This window comes from Neoarius graeffei, chromosome 6 (genome assembly GCF_027579695.1).
Source record: "Neoarius graeffei isolate fNeoGra1 chromosome 6, fNeoGra1.pri, whole genome shotgun sequence".
Lineage (NCBI taxonomy): Eukaryota > Metazoa > Chordata > Actinopteri > Siluriformes > Ariidae > Neoarius > Neoarius graeffei.
This window is the reverse complement of record NC_083574.1, coordinates 12,399,346-12,415,977: the sequence shown is the minus strand read 5'-3', so window position 1 is coordinate 12,415,977 and position 16,632 is coordinate 12,399,346.

Genomic DNA, 16,632 nt, shown 5'->3' with positions numbered 1-16,632 from the left:
CACGGTATATGAGCTGATATCCTAGTAGTAGGGTAGCCAATCAGAGCGTGCGATTGCTCATATGTGGATAGAATAAAACATATTAGAACAAGTGCTTTAAAATCTGCTGTTCCAGAAAATCACTTTGCATGAGAAGGCAGACGCTGGACACGTTACTTCTGGTTTGACCTGAAATATAATTATATCCAGCTTGCCGTCTTGTTCAGCTTCTGGAGAAAAGCAAGGGAGGGTTTTACAGCAATCACTTAGTATGATTGACTTTATCCTGTCAATGTGTCTGAATCTCTCTCTGCTTCCCCCTTCCTATTCGTCTTTATCTCTCTCTTTCTCGCACTCTCAGTGGTTCTTCATTTCTCGGTCTTGCTCCTGTTTGACATGGTGTTGTGTAGGTTTCGCTCCATCACGTCACCTTTACCCATCTGACAGTACGTCATAACAGTATGGAGAGTATTCTTCTTCTTCTCGGTCTCATATCTTCTATCCAAAAGGTCAAGAGGACTTTCTAATAAAAGAATATGAAATCATTGCTTTGAGTACATTGCCTAACTTGTACGGTATATTGTTGGCATCGCAAAATAAGCGGAGATGATTGCAAGGAAAGGCAAAGCGATTGGTTTATGGATCAGGTTTATGTTCGACATCATAATTTTTTTTTTTAAACAGAGTATTCTGCTATTTTTACCCATAATATATCGGTGTACGTTCAAGGCTCCTCCAGGTCTGTAACCGGTGTATATGTGTGTGTCTTTTGATTTAGATGGATGACTACAGCACGCTCCATGGCTTAGCCTCCACACACAGGCTGACACACTCAATAGCCACTGACAAATAGGGGCCTTGAGCCCATCTTCCACCTCTCTCTCTTCTTCTAATGTTGTCATGTGAGCTTCACACATTTGTCCGGTTCAGGTGTCACATATGGCACTGTGGTAATACGATTTCCAATTCTGAAAACTCATTTTCAAACATCATGACAATGGCTCCGATCCTCTCACCTCCACCGATTAGATTGATATTTCTGGACAGCTCTTCTGTCCTATCATCAGCATTCTTGTGATCGTTTTGCTTATTTACCTCCAAGCTGAAACACACAACCGTGTTACGGTATATTAAAGCTTAAATCCGAGCTCGTCATATAGCAATGACTATCATTTTCGTCATTTAGCCATGATTAGTATCAATACTTCATTTTCTCTCAAAGCAATGCTTACAGAGTTGGATCGTCAGGCTCTTCTTTCTTGCTAATACAGCGTTTCATTATACTGAAAGGTGATTATCTAGCTGAACTGCTCTTGGATCAATATTGATCGCAGTGCCGAAGAGACCAGAAAAAGGACACACACTTTCTTTCCAAGGATCTATTTAACTTAAATGCTCCTCTCTGACAATTTAATCCTGCAATAGCACACAGTACAGGTAAAATAAAGTGGGTATATTTTTTTTTTCGTATTACAATATACCCTTTTTTGGACACACATTTATATAAATACCACCACCATCATCATGTAAAACCTCTCCGAGCTGACATAAGTTCCAAATCACAAGAAAACCTACAGCTCCAGACCCGCCAGAGAAGTTATCCAGCTGTGGCCACTAAACTCAAAGCCTTCATGGAGAACTTGGACATCAGTGAGGAGTCACTGCTTTCTCGTTCACCTCATGGCATTGCAGTGAACATTTCTTGTCTATATCATGCAGAAATGTTTGATAAGAGTCATTAATTGTACATAACAACCAAGGCATACACTGTAGTATCAACAGTTTATCTTAGCATAATTGTACAGTGTTGTAATAAAACCATAATCGAATCACAGTGTAGTTCTCCAGCTGTGGTCGCTCCACCCAACATCACCACAACATGGAAATCTTTCAGTACAGTGAATAAACCAAATGCTTCCTCTATCGGCTCACTGCCCTGCACTTAACATTTAGCATGCTTATCATTATTTGATAAGAATACTATTTATGGTGCAAGGTAGATAATATGCAGAGCATACAGTATTCATTAGGTTATCTTTGTAAACACACCATTATAATACACTCCAGTGTATTATTTAAAAAAGTGTCATGATAGAACCATAATGCAGAGAAAGTATTCCACTGTGTTCTAATGTACATGAGACAAATAAAGGTTTATAACCATAATGCAGCACACAAAACTAGTGCATCATCGTAAACCTGTAGTCTATTATAGTATATCCATAGTGCTTCATAGTAAAACCTTAGTGTATTACTGTAAAGTCATAGTGCATCATAGTATAAACATTGTGCATAAAAGTATATCCATAGTGTGTTATAGTATATTACATTACATGGCATTTAGTAGATACTCTTATCCAGAGAGATGTACAATGAGTATAGCCATAGTGTATTATTGTAAAGTCATAGTGTATCATGGTATAGCCAAAGAGTATTATAGTAAAACCATAGTGTATTGTAGTATAGTCATAGTTTATCATGGTATAACCATAGTGCATTATAGTATAATCATAGTGTATCATAGTAAAGCCATCGTATAGAATAGTATAGCCAAAGTGCATCATATTATAGCCATAGTGAAAGTGGATCATATTATAGCCATAGTGTATAATGGTATAGTCATAGTGTATGATATTATAGCCATTGTGTATCATTGTAAAGTCATAGCGCATCATGGTATAGCCATAGTGTATTATACTATAGCCATAGTGTATCATAGTATAGCCATAGCGTATCGTAGTATAGTCATAGTGTATCATATTATAGCCATAGTGCATCATAATAAATCCATAGTCATCGTGTATCATAGTATAGCCATAGTGTAGCACAGTACAGTCATTGTGTATCATTGTAAAGTCATAGCATATCATGGTGTAGCCATAGTGTATAATGGTATAGTCATAGTGTATGATATTATAGCCAGTGTTTCATATTAAAATCAGAGTATATCATAGTATAGCCATAGCGTATCGTAGTATAGCCAAAGTGTATCATATTAAAAGCCATAGTGTATCCTAGCATAACCATAGTGCATCATGGTATAATCATATTAAAACCAGAGCATATCATAGTATAGCCATAGCATATCATAGTATAGCCATAGTGCATCATAGTATAGCTATAGTGTATCATATTAAAGCCAGAGTACATCATAGTATAGCCATAGTGCATCATATTACAGCCATAGTGCATCATAGTATAGCTATAGTGCATCATATTAAAGCCAGAGTATATCATATTACAGCCATAGTGTATCATAGTATAGGCATAGTGTATCATAGAATAGCCACAATGTATCATATTACAGCCATAGTGTATCATATTACAGCCATAGTGTATCATAGTATAGCCATAGTGTATCATATTACAGCTATAGTGTATCATATTAAAGCCAGAGTATATCACAGTATAACCATAGTGTATCATAATATAGCTATAGTGCATCATATTACAGCCATGATGTATCATAGTATAGCCATAGTGCATCATATTACAGCCATAGTGTATCATAGTATAGCTATAGTGTATCATATTACAGCCATAGTATATCATAGTATAGCTATAGTGTATCATATTACAGCCATAGTATATCATAGTATAGCCATAGTGTATCATATTAAAGCCAGAGTATATCTCAGTATAGCCATAGTGTATCACACTATAGCTGTAATATGATGCACTATGTAATGTATCAAGTATAATGAAATGCATATTATTTGCTGATGATACAAACATCTTTTGCGCCGGGGACAATGCACAGCAGCTTATGGAAACAATCACAACCGAAATGAATAAATTAAAAAGGTGGTTTAACGTAAACAAATTGTCATTGAATTTGAGTAAAACAAAGATTATGTTATTTGGAAAATATAAGTCGAACCCTCAAGTTGAATTGAAAATTGACAACATAACCATAGAAAGAGTGTATGAAATAAAATTTCTGGGTGTGATTGTTGATCATAAAGTCTGCTGGAAACCGCATATTAATCATGTTAAAGCAAAAATAGCAAAGATTACTGCAATTTTGGGGAAATCAAGACACATTCTGGACTATAAATCAGTACATACTCTGTATAATGCACTCATACTTCCATATTTGAGCTACTGTGTGGAGATATGGGGTAATACCTACAAATCTAACCTGCAGCCGTTATGCACATTACAAAAAAGAGCAATAAGAATTGTCAATAATACGGGATATCTTGAGCATACAAACGCATTATTCGTAAAAGCACACACTCTGAAATTCACTGATTTGGTTAAACACAAGACTGCACAAATTATGTATAAAGCAAGACATAACCTTCTTCCGGGTGAGGTACAAAATACGTTTATGGAAAGGCAGGGTGGGTATAACCTGAGAGGGGAAATGAATTTTAAGAGAGTAAATGTTAGAACAACTATGAAAAGTATGTGCATAACAGTCTGTGGGGTGAAATTGTGGAATGGTCTGGATAATGAGCTCAAAAATAGCACCAACATAAAACTGTTTAAAAAAATTATATAAAAACATGTTAATAAAAATATATGAGAATGAGGACAGGCAGACTATATAGGTGATGATGAAATTGAGAGTAAGTCTGTGACTGGTCTTCTTGTATTTAGTGTATAGTTATAGGTATGTGTGTATGTATGTACTGTATATATGTATTGTATGTGTGTCTATATGCATAACATAAGTATCTGTATATATGATTTGAGTTGGTCGATATTATACCATGTCGGTATGTTTTGATATGTTGGTATGTTTTCTTTTTTGTTTATTGCTTTTGTTTTCTTTTGTATATATAGTTTATTATGGTGGAAAGTGACATTTGATTAGCGGTGGTATAGAGGGTTAGGATTGGATAAGTTATTACTTCTTCCTAATCCTTTCTGAACATTATGTTATTGCCTTGTGGCTACGCTATTCTGTTTGTTTATGATGTTTTGATTATTGTATTTTTATTTAAATTTTTATTTTTATATTTCTTCTTTATTGTTCAGAATAAAGTAATCAATCAATCAATCAATCAATCAATCAATATGGCTATACTATGATATACTCTGGCTTTAATATGATACACTATGGCTATACTATGATACACTATGGCTGTAATATGATATAATATATTACAGCTATAGTGTATCATATTACAGCCATAGTGCATCATAGTATAGCCATAGTATATCATATTACAGCCATAGTGCATCATATTACAGCCATAGTGTATCATAGTATAGCTATAGTGTATCATAGTATAGCCATAGTGCATCATATTACAGCCATAGTGTATCATAGTATAGCTATAGTGTATCATCATATTAAAAACAGAGTATATCATAGTATAGCCATAGTGCATCATAATAAATCCAGTCATCGTGTATCATAGTAAAACCAGAATGTATCACAGTATAACCATAATGTTACTGTAAAGTCATCGTGATAGTTATACCATGATACACTAACCATAGTGCATAAAAGTATATCCGTACTGTATTATAGTATAACCATAGCGTATTATAGTAAAACCTTAGTGCATCATTGTATAGTGTATTATTGTAAAGTCATAGTGCATCATGGTATAACCATTGTGCATAAAAGTATAACCATAGCGAATCATAGTGGATTATAGTGCATTGTAGTAAATCCATAATGTATAGCAGTAAACCCATAGTTTATCAGGTATAGCCATAGAGCATCATAAAAAACATAGTATGTCATAATATAACCATAAAGAATTTAACGAAGTACCTGTAATCAATAGACTATAATAGTAAAATATTAGTACATATATACACACACACACACGTATGTATGCATATATATATATATATATATATATATATATATATATATATATATATATATATATATATATATATATATATACACACACACACACACACACACACACACATACATACACACACACACACACAGACTATAAAACTAAAAAGCATCAGAGTAAAACCCTACAGTATTATACAACCCTGATTCCAAAAAAGTTGGGACAAAGAACAAATTGTAAATAAAAACGGAATGCAATGATGTGGAAGTTTCAAAATTCCATATTTTATTCAGAATAGAACATAGATGACATATCAAATGTTTAAACTGAGAAAATGTATCATTTAAAGAGAAAAATTAGGTGATTTTAAATTTCATGACAACACCACATCTCAAAAAAGTTGGGACAAGGCCATGTTTACCACTGTGAGACATCCCCTTTTCTCTTTACAACAGTCTGTAAACGTCTGGGGACTGAGGAGACAAGTTGCTCAAGTTTAGGGATAGGAATGTTAACCCATTCTTGTCTAATGTAGGATTCTAGTTGCTCAACTGTCTTAGGTCTTTTTTGTCGTATCTTCCGTTTTATGATGCGCCAAATGTTTTCTATGGGTGAAAGATCTGGACTGCAGGCTGGCCAGTTCAGTACCCGGACCCTTCTTCTACGCAGCCATGATGCTGTAATTGATGCAGTATGTGGTTTGGCATTGTCATGTTGGAAAATGCAAGGTCTTCCCTGAAAGAGACGTCGTCTGGATGGGAGCATATGTTGCTCTAGAACCTGGATATACCTTTCAGCATTGATGGTGTCTTTCCAGATGTGTAAGCTGCCCATGCCACACGCACTAATGCAACCCCATACCATCAGAGATGCAGGCTTCTGAACTGAGCGCTGATAACAACTTGGGTCGTCCTTCTCCTCTTTAGTCCGAATGACACGGAGTCCCTGATTTCCATAAAGAACTTCAAATTTTGATTCGTCTGACCATAGAACAGTTTTCCACTTTGCCACAGTCCATTTTAAATGAGCCTTGGCCCAGAGAAGACGTCTGCGCTTCTGGATCGTGTTTAGATACGGCTTCTTCTTTGAACTATAGAGTTTTAGCTGGCAACGGCGGATGGCACGGTGAATTGTGTTCACAGATAATGTTCTTTGGAAATATTCCTGAGCCCATTTTGTGATTTCCAATACAGAAGCATGCCTGTATGTGATGCAGTGCCGTCTAAGGGCCCGAAGATCACGGGCACCCAGTATGGTTTTCCGGCCTTGACCCTTACGCACAGAGATTCTTCCAGATTCTCTGAATCTTTTGATGATATTATGCACTGTAGATGATGATATGTTCAAACTCTTTGCAATTTTACACTGTCGAACTCCTTTCTGATATTGCTCCACTATTTGTCGGCGCAGAATTAGGGGGATTGGTGATCCTCTTCCCATCTTTACTTCTGAGAGCCGCTGCCACTCCAAATGCTCTTTTTATACCCGGTCATGTTAATGACCTATTGCCAATTGACCTAATGAGTTGCAATTTGGTCCTCCAGCTGTTCCTTTTTTGTACCTTTAACTTTTCCAGCCTCTTATTGCCCCTGTCCCAACTTTTTTGAGATGTGTTGCTGTCATGAAATTTCAAATGAGCCAATATTTGGCATGAAATTTCACACTGTCTCACTTTCGACATTTGATATGTTGTCTATGTTCTATTGCGAATACAATATCAGTTTTTGAGATTTGTAAATTATTGCATTCCGTTTTTATTTACAATTTGTACTTTGTCCCAACTTTTTTGGAATCGGGGTTGTAGTAAAACACTAGAGGACACTAATAAAACAATAGTGTATCATAATAAAACCATTATATATTGTAATAAAACCATAGAAAACTGGTGAATTTAAATAAGATTGGTGTTGTATATTTTCTGAATTGGATGCTGTTAGGATTTGGCATATTTTGGCTTCACTACAGTAGAGAATCTAGTCTAGAAACATCATTACATACTGATTTGTTCATCTGTGTGTTCTGGTAAAGATTAATTCCTGAGAAAATAAGCTTAACTTGCCATGGTGTGCTAATGCTGGGGATAAGCTTTGTGATTCAGGGGTTCTGTCTGAGGCATTTGGCCTCTTCCTCGGGGTAATAATACATTTGGCTGTCACTCTCGTCTGCATGAGTTACAGTAGCTATCAGACACAAGCTCTGCCTGATGTGTCTGGCAGTGCCAAGTCCTCACGGGAATTTGTTCCAGCATTGTGACAAGGCAGCAACGCGTGTGTATTTATTTATTCAAATTACTAAGTCATTAATATTGAAGCATTTCTTCAGAATTTTAAATAAACACAACACTTCCTGATTAATCCTCACCAACCATAAATAAGAATATATTTAATTTTTATATTTGTAAACTTAAAATCACATAACACGCATGTTGAAAAAAATTCACCTTGCGACCACGTTGCGTAAGAATCGTTTTTAAGATGAAAAATTAATGCACATTTTTCTTCATACCAGCTCCCAATTTCACAGGTTATTTATTAGTAATTTCCCCTGCATATGAAATGGAAATGAAGCATAAAGTAGCATAAGATTCAAACTCCGCAGCAGAGAACATTTTATCTAACGTCACATAATATTAATTATGTATCGACTCCTTGTGTGTGTTTTAATGCATTGCCTGATTGGCTCTTGCAAGAATCTCTAGGCAATATCAATACCTTGTTTGTCTTCTAATTGCATATCGATTCCGATTTATTTGGTTTTCCATGTGGCTGTGGTGACCATGGAGAATACCTAAAAGTCAGTGGTCTTCATTTGCTTGGGAAACTAAGACCAGTTCGAGAAATGGTGACTTTACTAGAGTTTTAGTGATGCATTCACTTGAGCAATATGGTGTGTCAATGTCTCATCTCATTATCTGTAGCCGCTTTATCCTGATCTACAGGGTTGCAGGCAAGCTGGAGCCTATCCCAGCTGACTACGGGCGAAAGGCGGGGTACACCCTGGACAAGTCACCAGGTCATCACAGGGCTGACACATAGACAGACAACCATTCACACTCACATTCACACCTACGGTCAATTTAGAGTCACCAGTTAACCTAACCTGCATGTCTTTGGACTGTGGGGGAAACCGGAGCACCCGGAGGAAACCCACGCAGACAACATGCAAACCCTGAACAGAAAGGCTCTCGCCGGCCATGGGGCTCGAACCCGGACCTTCTTGCTGTGAGGCGACAGCGCTAACCACTACACCACCGTGCTGGCCTGCATTAACATTCTACAAGAAACTATCAAAATACACAACTGGACAAATGTGCATGTAGATTGAGTGTTACAGTAGTAACCGAGTAGGAGTGCATTATTCAGAATGAACAAATAATACAAATACACTGTCGGAAATAGGGGTACAGTAGGAGTTCATTTCTGTATCTCAAGATACAATCTACATTAATATACCTTCTAGGGCTCGTTATTGGGCCTCGGGGTAACTATGTGTACCATTTAAGGGCCAAAAAGGTACTCGTATATCTTCCCAAGCAGTATATAAAAAGGTACAAATAAGTACCTTAGAGGGTCCTGCCTCAGTGACAAGCTATTGTACCTTTAGGGGTACAACAATGTACTTTATTTTCTGAGAGTGTGTGTTCTAAGCAGAAAAATGGTTCGATATGAATCTCACGGGGGGCGGCACGGTGGTGTAGGGTTAGCGCTGTCACCTCACAACAAGAAGGTCCGGGTTCGAGCCCCGTGGCCGGCGAGGGCCTTTCTGTGTGGAGTTTGCATGTTCTTCCCGTGTCCACGTGGGTTTCCTCCGGGTGCTCCGGTTTCCCCCACAGTCCAAAGACATGCAGGTTAGGTTAACTGGTGACTCTAAATTGAGCGTAGGTGTGAATGTGAGTGTGAATGGTTGTCTGTGTCTATGTGTCAGCCCTGTGATGACCTGGCGACTTGTCCAGGGTGTACCCCGCCTTTCGCCCGTAGTCAGCTGGGATAGGCTCCAGCTTGCCTGCGACCCTGTAGAACAGGATAAAGCGGCTAGAGATAATGAGATGAGATGAGATGAATCTCATGGGTGTGAGACAACAGTCAGATAAAGAATTCATCCATCCATTCATACTTGGTAACCGCCTGGTCAGGCTCATGAAGGTTTAAATTAGGATAATAATAAAAAGAAAACCATTTGGATTTAGGCCACACCCATTTCAAGATTAAATCTACATACAGATACAGGACTAAACAAATACAGATAGTGACATTGTGCAACACTATTACTACACAAGTACTAACACTGCAAATTCCAGATTCGAGTGCGAGTCTGTTGATGAGGGAGTTTGGACTAAACAGATTTTCTGGTTTTATTTATCCATTATCCGTAGCCGCTTATCCTGTGCAGGGTTGCTGGCAAGCTGGAGCCTATTGAGGTATTTCACCTGACGTCACAGGGTCACGTGACGCCCCAGTGTCCGCCATTTTGGACGGCAAGCTAGCTAATGTCAACAACAGTAGCTGGTATGTTACTGTAGCAATGTTTACGTTCAGTCATTTGGATGACTGTTAAAACCTTTCAGTCTCAAGTTTTTCCTTTACTGGATTTACTAGTTTACTGAGCCAGCCGGCCCCGGAGCGCTAGCTAGCCGGCCAGCCGGCCCCGGAGCGCTAGCTAGCCGGCCAGCCGGCCCCGGAGCGCTAGCTAGCCGGCCAGCCGGCCCCGGAGCGCGCTCAGTAAACTAGTAAATACAGTAAAGGAAAAATTTATAACGGGCCATGTCTCAACAGACTAAGAAGTTATTTCAATGACATTTAATAACATTTTGTTTATCCTGAGGACCGAAAGTAAATGAAAATGTGAACAAACCTTAGCTGTCAGTGAACAATCCTGGTGTAAGCAGGTAAACGTCGTTCTCTCAGCCTGCTAACCTCAATTTTTGCAAATACCTCTCCCTCTGCTCGCCCTGTAAATGCCCTACGTCGCTGGATAGTGAAGGTGTTTTCTGCATCTCGCTCCTTTTTCTTTTATGTTTTTCGTTTGTCGCCTTCCTCGCATTCAAACTGATTCAAGCCGTGCCGTCCAAAATGGCAGCGTCACATGACTTGGTCACGTGAGTGAAATACCTCAATATCAGCTGACTATGGGCGAGAAGCGGGGTACACCCTGAACAAGTCGCCAGGTTATCGCAGGGCAGACACATCGAGACAATCAAACTCACATTCACACCTACGGTCAATTTAGAGCCACCAATTAACTTAACCTACACGTCTTTGAACTGTGGGAGATACCGGAGCACCCAGAGGAAACCCATGCAGACACGGGGAGAACATGCAAACTCCACACAGAAAGGCCCCCGTCCGCCACTGGGCTCAAACCCAGAACCTTCTACACCACCGTACCACCTGGTTTTATTTATTTTTTGTTCTATTCTGAGTACATGGCAAGGTATCATTTATTCATCGTTCATAACCATTTTATCCTGATCAGCGTCACGGGAACAGCACACCCTCTTTCACACAAGAGTAGCCAGTTCACCTTCTAGCAGGAAGGAAACCGGAGAACCCAGAGGAAACCCACACATACACCGGGAGAACATGTGAATGTTACACAGCAACACTACCCACTGAACCCCTGGAAAGCTGCCCAGGACTTTATCAAACTTTCCAAATTCCAGATATACTACAAGGCAGTTGTTCAGTCAGTTCAGAAATGCTGCAAATGTTCTTCATATTGAGAAAAACTGTGATGATAGATTAGATTTGTAATCCAAATGATAGAATGTTTGGACAAGTTCAGGTTCAAGGCTGTGGTAGACAGTCTGAGATATAGAAAAGAGAAGCCTGGGAAAGTGCTTCCTCATGCACTGAGACAAGAACAGTCTGCTGCTGAGCAGGCTCCACTGGGAACTGGCTGGATGGCAGGAGTTACTAATGATAGCTGAGAGCTTACCCAGCATTCCTCTCTCTATCCTCATCTCCAGGGTATTAATGTTGAGCAATAGGCCTGAACCAACCTTCCTTCCTGGATTTATGTGCTTTTGACAGAGATGGTACCTGCCACCTCTAGCACATACTTTGATATATTGTATGCCAAAGGAGCTTTGCGTTATGCCTGAATCATCTCTGAGACTTCTTGTAGGTTTAAATTCAAGCATGTCATCCATGTGAAGAAACCATCTTGGTTTCTTTTCTCAAATCAATCAGCTGAAACATGTTTGGTGTCCAACACGAAACTTCTTTAGATATGCAATGGCACTATGATTATTACATTACATTACAGACATTTAGCAGACGCTCTTATCCAGAGCGACGTACAACAGAGCCCTGACATACCCACAGCAGTTGGGGTTAAGTGCCTTGCTCAAGGGCACTTGAGCCATTCCTGCTGGTCCAGGGAATTGAATCAGCAACCTTTTGGTCCCAAAGCGACTTCAAACCTTGAGGCCATGGCTTCCCGTTAGATTTTTCCATAAGATTTTTCCCATTATGAAAATCTTTCATTCATAGATCTTCAAGAGCCACTTTATCCTGGTCAGGGTCATGATAGATTTGGAGCCTATCCTGGGAAAATTGGGCGTGAGGTGGGAAAATGTCCTGTATGGGATGCAAGTTCATCACAGGGTGCCAGGCACATGCACACATTCACACCTGGTTCAGGTTCAAGTCTTAGCCCTTAAAGAAAATATCTCGCAAATAAACAAATTGAGCTAAAAGTCGGTCTTTATGTCTTATAAAAAAGCTGCATGTTGAATTTGTTCTTAATGATACAACCACTAAAGCAGTGGCGGCTGGTAGTCTTTCAAACAGGGGAGGCTGGTCAGTTACGATATTTCCAGATTTTAAAAGAAAAAACATCAATTTTGCCCATACTCTTGCCTCTGATCTGGCTGATTGTTGGCAGGGTCACAAACTGTGAAATAACAGGTTCTTTTGGCCCATTAGCCTACTGTCCAATATACATGATGGTGGTGTTGGGGGGGTATATTTTAACATTTTATATTTTAAAATTGTGGCATGTTGTTTAAAAATTGACCTCGGCTGTGTTTTTGTTTAAAAATATTTTCCAAATTGTAGCAGTGTTTAATTCATATCCAGAAAAACATATATTCCAATATAATATACTCAGCATAAACATTTTAAATAGATTCTATATTTTTGGTCCATCCATGACATATTACTAAAGTAGCCTATTTACTGTTGTTGATGTGGGTCACTTGCTGTTAGCCAATTCACTTTCTCGTACCAGGAGAGCTGAAAGGAACGAGTATTATTCCCTACCTTTTTCACCAAGTCAATTTGAGGCGTTGGTCTACCCTGCTCTTTAATTTTAATTTTTTCCTCGAAAGGAAGACTGGCAAATGGCTTCGCCAAAATTAAATCAGCAATGCTTGGCATCCGTGCGCAGCTTTCTTGCTAGCTGACTAGCCCCCTCAAGTTCAAGTTCAGTCACTCAAATAAACGAAATTTCTGGAACTAAGATAGCAAACTTGACAACACTATATTTACACTTTATTTACAATGAAAATATATACAAACTAAAAAAGCTGGTAGAAACCGTATGTAATGAATGAAATCGAAATGTAAGCCGATCTCTTACAATACACCACAGCACTTGCGAATCCGCATGGGACTGAACTGATGTTGCCAGATACTGCTGACGTTATCCAGCCCAAAATATGTTCAAAACCCGCCAAAATGCACTTAAAACCGCCCAATTGGGCGGTAAATCACCCAATCTGGCAACACTGTCCGCTGCCTGTCTATAGTTGAAACGAGCTGTCAATCAAAGAAAATATCCGGCCGCTTTCACCAATCACCAGTCTCCTCGCGGAAACTGCCATGTCCCTCCCATGTGAGGCTCGGAGTCCGTGGGCGGGCATTTTTGCAGTATTTGTCCAATAACCATCTTGCATTTTGAGATTGAAAAGCGCATAGCTCCCAAATGCCGTTGAAGTCCATTGAGGCTGGGAGTCCGTGAGACTCCGTGGGCGGGCATTTTCGCAGTATTTGTCCAATAATCGTCTTGCATTTTGAGATTGACAAGCACATAGCTCCCAATCCACTGAGGCTGGGCTGCATCGCGCTGTCACGAGGGGGAAAAACTCACGCACACATTAGGTGAACTGGGGAAAGTTATAACGGAATGATTTCTCACTGTAGTTGGGTTGAGCACATATATTTCTATGATTCTGGATCTGAAATAGCAATGTTATAAGGTCGGAATAACATAAGCCTAGCGCAATTCATCCTACACGATGTTCGTCATTTTTAGAGGAGGCTGAGCCTCCCTCGTTGTCTTAGAGCAATCGCCCGTGCACTAAAGTAACAAGAATAGACGGGAGTATTTTTTTGTCAGGGAAGCCACCATAACTCCATCGTTCATGATGTTATTTTCCATGAGCACAGCGGAGGTGTACAAGTGCATGCTACACTAGACTATATTATGGTCTAGCGTGACTTCTCGGTCAATTTTGCTTACATTTCTGCACAAAAATTATGGCAATACAATATTAGAAAAGGAATCAAAATAAAGTAGTGGCTAGTTTATTTCAAAAATATATTTACCTGCTTATCTTCCATCCGTTTGATGCGTGACACAATTGTGCTACCGGTGTCGGTGTTTAGCGGTGGAACAAAGTCGGGATCGCGTCTGGCTTCAGTTGTCGTTTCTGTCTCATGTCTCGCTTCTTCCCAGTGATTTTTTCATACAAGTCTTCAGCAAAACAATCTTCTGTAAAATGCTCACTGCACAATTTGCTGCTTTTTCCAGGAGTAAAGTTTTCTCGCTTTACTTGATGAAGCCATTCGGCCAAACATCTTGGATCCAGGACAGAATGAGGAAGATGTGCGGAATCCTATGTCATGCATTACCACCCTCGTTTTCATCTCTTAATAGATCCATGTTTCTGGCTAATCCAGTATGGCCGCGCACGGGGAAATGGCCCAATGGATTGATGTTAAAACTGTTAATGTTATCACGTTATCTGTTATCACCCAAATGAGGATGGGTTCCCTTTTGAGTCTGGTTCCTCTCGAGGTTTCTTCCTCGTGTCATCTGAGAGAGTTTTTCCTTGCCACCGTCGCCACAGGCTTGCTCATTGGGGATAGATTAGGGATAAAATTAGCTCATGTTTAAAGTCATTAAAATTCTGTAAAGCTGCTTTGCGTCAATATCTATTGTAAAAAGCGCGATAAAAATAAACTTGACTTGACATTACAACTTTAACATGTTTGTTTAAACTAAAGTCCGCTTAATTTTTTTCATCGAGAACATCTTGTATTAATTAATGCATACAGTGCCTCGAAAAAATATTCATACCCCTTGAACTTTTTCACATTTTTTCCACCTTACAACCATGAACTTAAAAGTTTTTTTTATTGAGATTTTACGTGATAGACCAACACAGAGTAGCACATAATTGTAAAGTGAAACTAAAATGATAAATGTTCTTCAAAATTTTAAACAAATAAAAATCTGAAAAATGTGGTGTGCATTAGTATTCAGCCCCCTGTACTCTGATACCTCTAAATACAATCCAGTGCAATCAACTGCCTTCAGAAGTCATCAAATTAGTTAATAGAGTCCTACTGTGTGTAATTTACTCTCAGCATAAATACACTTGTTCTGTGAAGGCCTCAGTGGTTCGTTAGAGAACACTGAAGAACAAACAGCATCATGAAGACTAAAGAACTCACCAGGCAGGTCAGGGATAAAGTTCTGGAGAAGTTTAAAGCAGGGTTAGGTTATAAAAAAATATCCCAAGCTCTGAACATCTCAAAAAGCACTGTTCAATCCATCATTCAAAAATGGAAAAAGTATGGCACAACTGCAAACTTACCAAGACATGGCCGTCCACCTAAACTGACAGAGCGAGCAAGGAGAGCACTGGTCAGAGAAGCAGCCAAGAGGCCTATGATCACTCTGGAGGAGCTGCAGAAATCCACAGCTCAGGTGGGAGAATCTGTGCACAGGACAACTATAAGTCATACACTCCACAAATCTGGCCTTTTTGGAAGAGTGGCAAGAAGAAAGCCATTGTTGAAAGACAGGCATAAGAAGTCCCATTTGCAGTTTGCCAGAAGCCATGTAGGGGACACAGCAAACATGTGGAAGGAGGTGCTTTGGTCAGATGAGACCAAAGTTGAACTTTTTGGCCTAAATGCAAAGGGCTATGTGTGGCGGAAAACTAACACTGCTCATCACCCTGCACACACCATCCCCACTGTGAAACATGGTGGTGGCAGCATCATGCTATGGGGATGCTTTTCTTCAGCAGGTACAGGGAAACTGGTCAGAGTTGATGGGAAGATGGATGGAGCTAAATACAGGGCAATCCTGGAAGAAAACCTGTTGGAGGCTGCAAAAGACTTGAGACTGGGAAGGAGATTCACCATCCAGCAAGACAATGACCCTAAACATACAGCTAGAGCTACAATGGAATGGTTTAGATCAAAGAATATTCATGTGCTAGAATGGCCCAGTCAAAGTCCAGACCTAAATCCCATTGAGCATCTGTGGCAAGACTTGAAAATTGCTGTTCACAGACGCTCTCCATCCAATCTGGCTGAGCTTGAGCTATTTTGCAAAGAAGAATGGGCAAAAATTTCAGTGTCTAGATGTGCAAAGCTGGTAGAGACATACCACAAAAGACTTGCAGCTGTAATTGCAGCAAAAGGTGGCTCTACAAAGTATTGATGCAGGGGGGCTGAATACTAACGCACATCACATTTTTCAGATTTTTATTTGTTTAAAATTTTGAAGACCATTTATCATTTTTGTTTCACTTCACAATTATGTGCTACTCTGTGTTGGTCTATCACATAAAATCTCAATAAAAAAAAACTTAAGTTCGTGGTTGTAAGGTGGAAAAATGTGAAAAAGTTCAAGGGGTATGAAT